Raw genomic sequence first — 9,604 nt, forward strand, 5'->3', positions numbered from 1 at the left:
TGCTCGAGAGATTGCCTAACTGACCAGACACTCTTGCTACAACAACAGATGGCCATGTGTTTCAGGGTTTGAGCTACAAGGATTATGGGGTCTGTGATGTGTCGAGAAGAACAGTGGAAGGAGTTGTTGCTGCTAGAGACTGTGATGAAGCTGTGGGTACAATTGAATAGTTTTGATGTGCAAAAATCCAGCTGAAATGTATGATGTTGTTGAACCTGACTTGCGAAGTAGAGAAGAAATGTGAGATGAGGCATCGCAGGCATGAAGCTACAGGTGGTGCAGGTGATGCTACTATGGACTGTGAAGACTGCAAAGATGGACTGGAGCTAATTTGAATCAGTTGCAGGTCACGGGTTGTGGAGTTGCAGTTGTTGCAGAAAATGGTATTGAATACGAAGTTGCGACTTAACTGATGTCGCAGGTGGTAAACAAGAAACTGGTAATGAAGCTGCAGAGGGTATGTGCTGAATTCGTTAATGGAAGAGAAGGTGGTACAAGACTAATGGTTTTATGTAGAAGATTAGGCAAATAAATGCAATTATTACTTTCCATTTTGTGAGCTGAGTTAGTACTGCCATGAATTAATGAGAATCTGTGATAGTTTAGGGTTACAAAAGAACTGATTTGCTGTGGAGGTCTTGCTGGTCTGAGATGGCAGGTGTAGATTGTGGCATGTGCAATAAGGCCTTCACAGGTTTGGCTATTGCAGTCAAGAAGATGGAGCATATACAAATGCAGATGATGGCAGTGACTGAGCTAGTTTGCAGCTGAAATTGCAAGGAAATATAAACTGAAATGCATGAACAGCAAAGGATGCACTTGCAGCTGGGTGTGAGATGTTGCGGCTGTATGTGAATGGTGACTGCTATTTAAATGGACTATGAAGGTTGTGCGGCTGAGACGAAGATGCTAAGGAGCCAATGATGTTGTTGCTTTTAGTGATAAGCTGGAGTCGAAGCGAGATGGAAGCTGGTGTGATGAATGCTTATGAAGGCTACAGGTGGAATAGCTTTGGGGTGAGGCTGTTGAGTGTTGCAGAAGCTGAGAAAGATATTGAAGTTCAGTGGGATTGTGTGCCTGGACTAGTTGGTCTGAGACTGCAATTAAAGTGGTAGCTCTTGAGGTGGAACTGCGGTGCTGTATTTTAGTTACTTGGTTGCTGTTACAAGGAACTGGAGTTGGTGAACTGCAGGCAGTGTTGTTAAGGGTTGGCAGAGAAGCAGTGAGTTCTTGTGTTGCTGGTTGAACTGAAATGAGTCAGAGGAGATTGTGTTAGCTGCAGTTTCTAGAAGTTGTGTGCAGGTAGATGAGTTGAGATGGAGTAGCTGATTGTGGTGCGACTGTGTCACAGGGAAACAGAGATTTTTACTGGGTTGTTTCCACATGTGGGTTGTACGGGCTTGGTGGACTTCTATTGGGCCTTTGAAGACTAAACCTAATTTTGGAACAAGAGGAGCTACAAAAAAGAAGGAGACTTTCTACAACTATATCACGTATTCTACTTGGAGTTTTGGAGACATAGCCGCAGCTAGGGTTTGCTTTCGTATTTATCTTTGATCTTCTTTATTTCAATTATTATTATGATGATGAACTCTAAAATTATGAGTAACTAAAACTTTTTGTTGATTAGGGGCGATTTCAAATCCCGGAGTATGAATCTATAATTGATATGAAATAACTCGTTTTCTCGCCATTGTTTTCGTTATTGTTTGATTTTTACTATGCCAATAGTGTTTGTGGATTATTTTGTTGATTGTTTAAGTTCTAAATTAAATAGTTGATTTGATAATCCTATTGCTAGTTTGGAATTCTTCGACTTGTAATTGTCTAGAAAGATAAACACAAGTAGCAATATATGGGTGTTGATGATGGGACTTTGTTAAGCACCCATATGTAGAAATTGACACTAGTAGGTAATTCAAGCTTTTGGATTTATCACTAGGACCAACCTTATCTCACAAAACTTAGAGCATTTGTTTAAGTAACACCTAGTAAGCGTACCTCTAGGAAACTCGACAAGTAGAAACCGGTAGTCGAGCGCTTCCGTATCCGGTGAGTTTAGGAGATAATAACGGGATAGTTGAGCGTACTAATTATCTTAGGGTTGTTAGTAACAAGATAATGTGAAAAATGTGGTTATATATCAATTTGGTTTATGTTCTAGAACGAATCCTTAATCAATTCCATCTCATATTTGAATACAACTTTGTGATTTTCAGAAATTCTACAACAAAATCTTCTTTGCTAAGAATATTTCTATAACAACTTTTGCTTCATACCTCCCTTGGGACGATCCTGCTTTCATTATACTACTTGCTAGTGTAAAGAGAAGTAGAGAAATATTATTTGCGAGTTGACACCTCGTCAAAATTGGCGCCGCTGCCGGGGAGGTAGTGGGAAGTTTAGTTGTTATTTTTATTCTTAGTTTATGTTTTTGCTTTTATTTTCAATTACAGTTTACTCATTCAATATTTTAGAATCTTATTTTCAGGTACCATTCTTTGGTGAATGTTTGGAGAAGGCAAACCAAGTCCTATTGGTATACGTCTTTGTTCAGGCACTTTACTAAAATATTTGATTCGAGCAGTGAATACTCCACTTCCTCCTAGTTCTTCACCAAGTGAATTCTCGGACTCTGACAAAGAGGAAGACAACATAATGGGAGGTCGACCACCTGCTCCAAGAACACTCAAGGAGCTCACTTCTCCAAACCTTGACCAGCAACCTTTATGTATTCAGCTGAATGGAACCATTGAGTTGAAGACGCAATTGATTAACTTGCTGCCCAAATTCAGAGGTTTAGCGGGAGAAGATCCTAATCGTCACTTGCAACAATTTCATCATGTTGTGACTAGTTTGAAGCAAGCAACTGTAGATGCTGATATGGCTATGATGACAGCGTTTCCTTTCTCCCTTATAGATGTTGCAGGAGAGTGGTTCTTTTACTTATCATCTGGAAGTGTAACCACATGGAATGGAATGAAGAAGTTGTTCCTTGAGAAGTATTTTCCGGCATCAAAAGCAGCAGTGATTCGCAAGGAGATATGTGGTATTAGGCAAGTACCCGGAGAGACTCTATATGAGTATTGGGAGCGCTACAAGAATCTTTTAGCTAGCTGTCCACACCACCAAATCAGCGATCAACTTGTGATTCAATATTTGTATGAGGGGTTGCTTTCTAATGATAGAAATTTGATCGATGCCCCAAGTGGTGGTGCACTCACCAACAAAACCATCGCTAAAGCTACAAGCTTGTTAGAAAACATGGTTGCAAACACTCAACAATTCTACACTCGAGGTGAACCAGTGGTAAGGAAAGTGAATGAAGTTGGTGATTCTTCACATTTTGGAATATAGGATGGGTAACATGGAGAGGATGATGCAACAAATAGCAGCTGCTGTAATACCATCATACACCGAAGAAGTTGAGCAAGCAAGTGTTATGTACCAAAATCAGCAAATGCCAAGATATGACCCTTACTCTAGCACATACAATCCGGGTTCGCGTGATCATCCCAATTTCATCTACGCCAACAAGCAAGTTGCAGCAAACCCTACTTTCAATCAACAAGGAGGGTACCAATTCATGCAAAGACCACAACAAGAAACTCAAGGTACAAGTGTGGATGACAAGTTTACCCTTATGATGCAAAGCATGCAAGAGTTTTTAAAGACAATGCAAGGGTTCAACCAGTTCCAGCAGAAATCCGAGATGGATATGAGAGATGTGCAAAACCAAGTTAGTCAATTGGCTAATGATATGAATCAACTCAAGGCACAAGCAGCTGGAAAACTTCCCTCGCAACCATTGAATCCCAGGGAGACTGTCAATGCTATTGAGTTGCGAAGTGGCAAACAAGTAGAGAAACCGGTAACATCTCCGGAGGCCCATGAACGTGATTTAGAGAAAGAAGATGACGAAACAGTCCCTAAAAAGACTGATTCGGTAAATTCTAACTCTAAACCTATTATTTCTACTTATGTTACTCCTCCACCTTTTCCTAGCATGTTTGCAAAATCAAATAAGGAGACGTTGGACAAAGAGATTTGGGAAATCTTCAAGAAGATCGAAGTGAACATTCCGTTAATTGAGGCGATAAGGTAGGTTCCTCGTTATGCAAAGTTCTTGAAGGAATTGTGCACTAACAAGTACAAATTGACCGGTAATGAGTGTGGGGGAGAGTGCTTCAGCATATCTTCAAAAGAAACTCCCACCTAAATTGAAAGACCCCGACAGTTTTAATATACCTTGCACAATTGGTAAAACAAGGTTTACAAAAGCTTTGCTAGATTTAGGAGCATCTATTAGTGTCATGCCTGCCTCAATTTATGAATCTTTAAATCTCGGTCCTCTCAAAAATACCAGCATAGTTATTCAACTTGCCGATAGATCTATTGTCTACCCGAAAGGGGTTGTTGAAAATGTTTTGGTGCAGGTTAATGAGCTTATATTTCCTGTCGACTTCTATGTTCTTGGTATGAGTGATGAAAACTCATCCTCGTCTACACCTTTGTTGTTGGGTAGACCATTTATGAGAACCGCTAGAACGAAGATAGATGTATTTGAAGGTACCTTGACAATGGAATTTGATGGAGAGGTCTTTCACTTCAACATCTTTGAGGTGATGAGATACCCGAGTGATGTGCACTCATGTTTTGCTGTGGAGGAAACTGACGCTGGCTAAGAATGCAAGTGAGATGAAAGTCGGGCTGACGACTTTAAACCAAGCGCTAAGTGGGAGGCAACCCACCGGTTTTGTATCTTTATCTTTTTATTTTTAAGCATTTTATCTTTGTTTTCTTGTTTTGCATATCATTTGCGAAATTTCCCACCTTGAACTTTACTTTGAATGGCTAAATTTTACATTGAGGACAATGTAAAGTTTAAGTGTGGGGGAGCATTTGTATGTTTTTAAAGTTTGTTGCCTTTAGTTAAAAAAAAATAGAAAAATAGAAAAAAAACAAAAAAACAAAAAATTTTGCTTTATAAACTCCGAAATCTAGAAACTTGTGCCTTTAGGATGACACTACCAATATAAGTGGATGAAACCATCTTGATTGCAGGAGTTGAGGAACCCATTAACTAAAAGGACGGACAAAGCTCATGTGCTAGAAATAATATGATAGTTGTTACCATATCTCGGAATGTCACTATATCACCTTCTGTTTTTATTCTTGCGATATTTTCTTGTTTCTCTAAGTGATTTGGTGGGTCACTAGCATCGAATTGTTATTGCTGCTAGGATGAAATAGAGTGATTGAGTTACTAAAAAAAAAAAAAAGAGACCAGACAAATTAAACCAATCGGTGTTTATAAGAAATAAAAAAAATGACACTTGGATAGCAATATGTGTGTGTTCTCCCTGTCTCCGTCGCCTAAGCAAGCGTGGAACGCATGATCCACGGGAATTACCATGTAATCTGCTGACAAGATGCATGCGCTTGGATCTAAAAGATCTAATCATGTTGTCAATTAAAAGAAAAAAAAAGAAAAAAAAAATTGTTATTATTGTTCAATAAAATCGACTCCTGGTTCCCTTGTATATGCCAGTTGAGTTGATCTATAATTAAGATTTTCGACCACTGGTTCCCTTGTATATGCCAGCTATGTTGATACTAGAATTCAGACCAGTATCTCAATCCAATAGGATTCATAGGTTCATCTTGGCAGTGACTTTCAGACAGAGTTGAGAAACACCGATCACTTGTTAACATTCACAAACATCTACCTCTATATCCATCTTCTTAATCTATCATGTGCGATCGTGGTTAGTTATATTCCGAGTATTGTGGTTTGTTCAACTTTCTGAGTAGAGCTTTGTTTATATATGAATTGAATTTGCATCAAGGTACCTCCTCCTGTAGTCATTTTGGATTCGTTCATAGATTTGTCACATGTAGTTGGAGTTGGAAATATAGGTTTTGTAGGTAGACCTCTTGTAAACCTTCACGAGACTATAACTCGTCCACTAGGGACACCTAGGGGTTCAAAGGCCTGTTATTCATGCTAAAAGTAACCGTATCCTCGACGAGACGGAGTTGTATGTATGTTTTAGAATTATTTTGTTTGATTTGCTCGAGGACTAGCAAAGTCTAAGAGTGGGGGAATTTGATAGGTGTCTAAAACACCTTAATATTTATCTATTGTTTATGCTCTCTTTGCTAAGTTTTCTTATAAATTATGTATCTTATGTTTGTTTTTGAGTATTTAGGTACTTTGGAGTCATTTGGAACAAAAGAAGAGGAAACGTCGCTTAAAAGGCAAAAAGGTGCAAATGCTGTTGGAGGCGGATTATTTCTCATTATTTGCTTTTATTTCTTCATCTGTGTCTGAAAAGTATGTCGGCTTTAGTGATGCAAATTCTGTCTGAAAAACATGACATCCTTAGTGATGAAGAGACACTGAAGAAAAGAAGTGAACTTGAGAAGTAAGATACGGATGTTGTTGGCAAGATAAAGCGCCAAAGTGCATTGCATCCCGACACGCTGCTAAAGCTCATTGGAGGCCAAGGACATTATCAGCGAAGCTGGAGTTAAAAGAGAATTTAATTCTCTTTGTTACTGTCATAGAAACACAAAGGCATGGACTGGGAACCGCCCACAGGTGCAGTGGCATATTGGATGGAAAGTGTTAGCCATAGGTTGTGGGCCTAACACTAGAGCAGCTCGGTGGAGGAAATTGGACTTCACCTCACGGGAGTCACACATGTGCACTCAAGATGGGAGAGAGATTAGGTCACAATGGAAATCAAAGTCAGCAGGTTCATTATCTTTCACCCATTAACAAAGAAGGAGATCTGGTTTTCTTGCCGTAACCTTCAACCCAGCCATGACATCGGCAGAATTCATCAAGTGTCAAGAGTCTCAGCTGAAGCCGAGAAGAAGAAAGAAGAATGTAGTGGATTAGCTGGCGTTTTATAGAAGAAACTGTGTTGTGAGTCGATGGTTTCTGGCAGGGAAGATGGTTGGAGTTCATGGGGAGATTTTGTGATGTTTTGGAAGCGAGATTGCAGTAAAGAAACCAACAAGGAGAAATGGGTATTGGTGGTTTTGCTTGTAGAGATAGGAGCTCGAGTTTGGAGCTCAACTGAGCTCAATTTCAGCTAAAATATGAAGCTGTTGTGATCAAATTTGTGTGGATTGTTTTACAGGGTTGAGATGGAAGAAATGTGAGATGAGGCATTGCAGGTATGAAGCTACAGGTGGTGCAGGTGATGCTACTATGGACTGTGAAGACTGCAAAGATGGACTGGAGCTAATTTGAATCAGTTGCAGGTCACGGGTTGTGGAGTTGCAGCTGTTGCAGAAAATGGTATTGAATACGAAGTTGCGACTTAACTGATGTCGCAGGTGGTAAACAAGAGTTTAAACTGGTAATGAAGCTGCAGAGGGTATGTGCTGAATTCGTTAATGGAAGAGAAGGTGGTACAAGACTAATGGTTTTATGTAGCAGATTAGGCAAATAAATGCAATTATTGCTTTCCATTTTGTGAGCTGAGTTAGTATTGCCATGAATTAATGAGAATCTGTGATAGTTTAGGGTTACAAAAGAACGGATTTGCTGTGGAGGTCTTGCTGGTCTGAGATGGAAGGTGCAGATTGTGGCCTGTGCAATAAGGCCTTCGCAGTTTTGTCTATTGCAGTCAAGAAGATGGAGCATATACAAATGCAGATGATGGCAGTGACTGAGCTAGTTTGCAGCTGAAATTGCAAGGAAATATAAACTGAAATGCATGAACAACAAAGGATGCAGTTGCAGCTGGGTGTGAAATGTTGCGGTTGTATGTGAATGGTGACTGCTATTTAAATGGACTGTGAAGGTTGTGCGGCTGAGACGAAGATGGTAAGGTGACAATGATGCTGTTGCTTTTAGTGATAAGCTGGAGTTGAAGCGAGATGGAAGCTGGTGTGATGAATGCTTATGAAGGCTACAGGCGGAATAGCTTTGGGGTGAGGTTGTTGAGTATTGCAGAAGCTGAGAAAAATATTGAAGTTCAGTGGGATTGTCTGCCTGGACTAGTTGGTCTGAGACTGCAAATAAAGTGGTAGCTCTTGAGGTGGAACTGCGGTGCTGTATTTTAGTTACTTGGTTGCTGTTACAAGGAACTGGAGTTGGTGAACTGCAGGCAGTGTTGTTAAGGATTGGCATAGAAGCAGTGAGTTCTTGTGTTATTGGTTGAACTGAAATGAGTCAGAGGAGATTGTGTTAGCTGCAGTTTCTAGAAGTTGTGTGAAGGTAGATGAGTTGAGATGGAGCAGCTGATTGTGGTGCGACTGTGTCACAGGGAAGCAGAGATTTTTACTGGGTTGTTTCCACATGTGGGTTGTACGGGCTTGTTGGACTTTTATTGGGCCTTTGAAGACTAAACCTAATTTTGGAACAAGAGGAGCTACAAAAAAGAGTGAGACTTCTACAACTATATCACGTATTCTACTTGGAGTTTTGGAGACATAGCCGCAGCTAGGGTTTGCTTTCCTTTTTATCTTTGATCTTCTTTATTTCAATTATTATTATGATGATGAACTAAAATCTTTCGTTGATTAGGGGCGATTTCAATGCCCGGAGTATGAATCTATAATTGATATGAAATAACTCGTTTTCTCGCCATTGTTTTCGTTATTGTTTGATTTCTGCTATGCCAATAGTGTTTATGGATTATTTTGTTGATTGTTTAAGTTCTAAATTAAATAGTTGATTTGATAATCCTATTGCTAGTTTGGAATTCTTTGACTCGTAATTGTCTAGAAAGATAAACACAAGTAGCAATATATGGGTATTGATGATGGGACTTTGTTAAGTACCCACACGTAGAAATTGACACTAGTAGGTAATTCAAGCTTTTGGATTTATCACTAGGAGCAACCTTTTCTCACAAAACTTAGAGCATTTGTTTAAGTCACACCTAGTAAGCGTACCTCTAGGAAACTTGACAAGTAAAAACCGGTAGTCGAGCGCTTCCGTATCCGGTGAGTTTAGGAGATAATAACGGGATAGTTGAGTGTACTAATTATCTTAGGGTTGTTAGTAACAAGATAATGTGAAAAATGTGGTTATATATCAATTTGGTTTATGTTCTGTGGTCTAGAAGGAATCCTTAATCAATTCCGTCTCATATTTGAATACAACTTTGTGATTTTCAGAAATTCTACAACAAAATCTTCTTTGCTAAGAATATTTCTATAACAACTTTTGCTTCATACCTCCCTTGGGACGATCCTGCTTTCATTATACTACTTGCTAGTGTAAAGAGAAGTAGAGAAATATTATTTGCGAGTTGACACCTCGTCATTACTCATACCTTGTATCTCAATCACAAGCCTAAACTACAACCACAGTTCCACTGACAATCAAATAAACTCAGAATTGAACATAATAACTTTACCCAATTAACTAAGAAAGAACCATTACCTTAGTTTAGTTCTACTCAAGCAATTGAATAAGATCCTGCTTCTCACTTCAGCAACCCATCAATCTTCATCACCATCTTTGATTTACAAGACAAATCCTCAACCCAAGCAAACCTATCTTCTAGTTTCTCCTTTAATCTTGAATTAATATTCAAAACAACACTACAACTCCAGTTAAACAACAACCCAGTCGTTA

At 39.3% G+C, this 9,604-nt stretch overlaps 1 long non-coding RNA gene across 1 annotated transcript; it reads left to right on the forward strand.

Annotated features, from left to right (window-relative positions):
- Positions 1–175: 175 nt before the first annotated feature.
- LOC113319575 lies at positions 176–8,608 on the forward strand. Its single transcript, XR_003345650.1, has 2 exons — positions 176–273; positions 7,203–8,608. It is a non-coding gene; the product is annotated as an uncharacterized LOC113319575 (long non-coding RNA).
- Positions 8,609–9,604: the final 996 nt, after the last annotated feature.

Source organism: Papaver somniferum, chromosome 10, assembly GCF_003573695.1.
Source record: "Papaver somniferum cultivar HN1 chromosome 10, ASM357369v1, whole genome shotgun sequence".
Taxonomy (NCBI): Eukaryota; Viridiplantae; Streptophyta; class Magnoliopsida; order Ranunculales; family Papaveraceae; genus Papaver; species Papaver somniferum.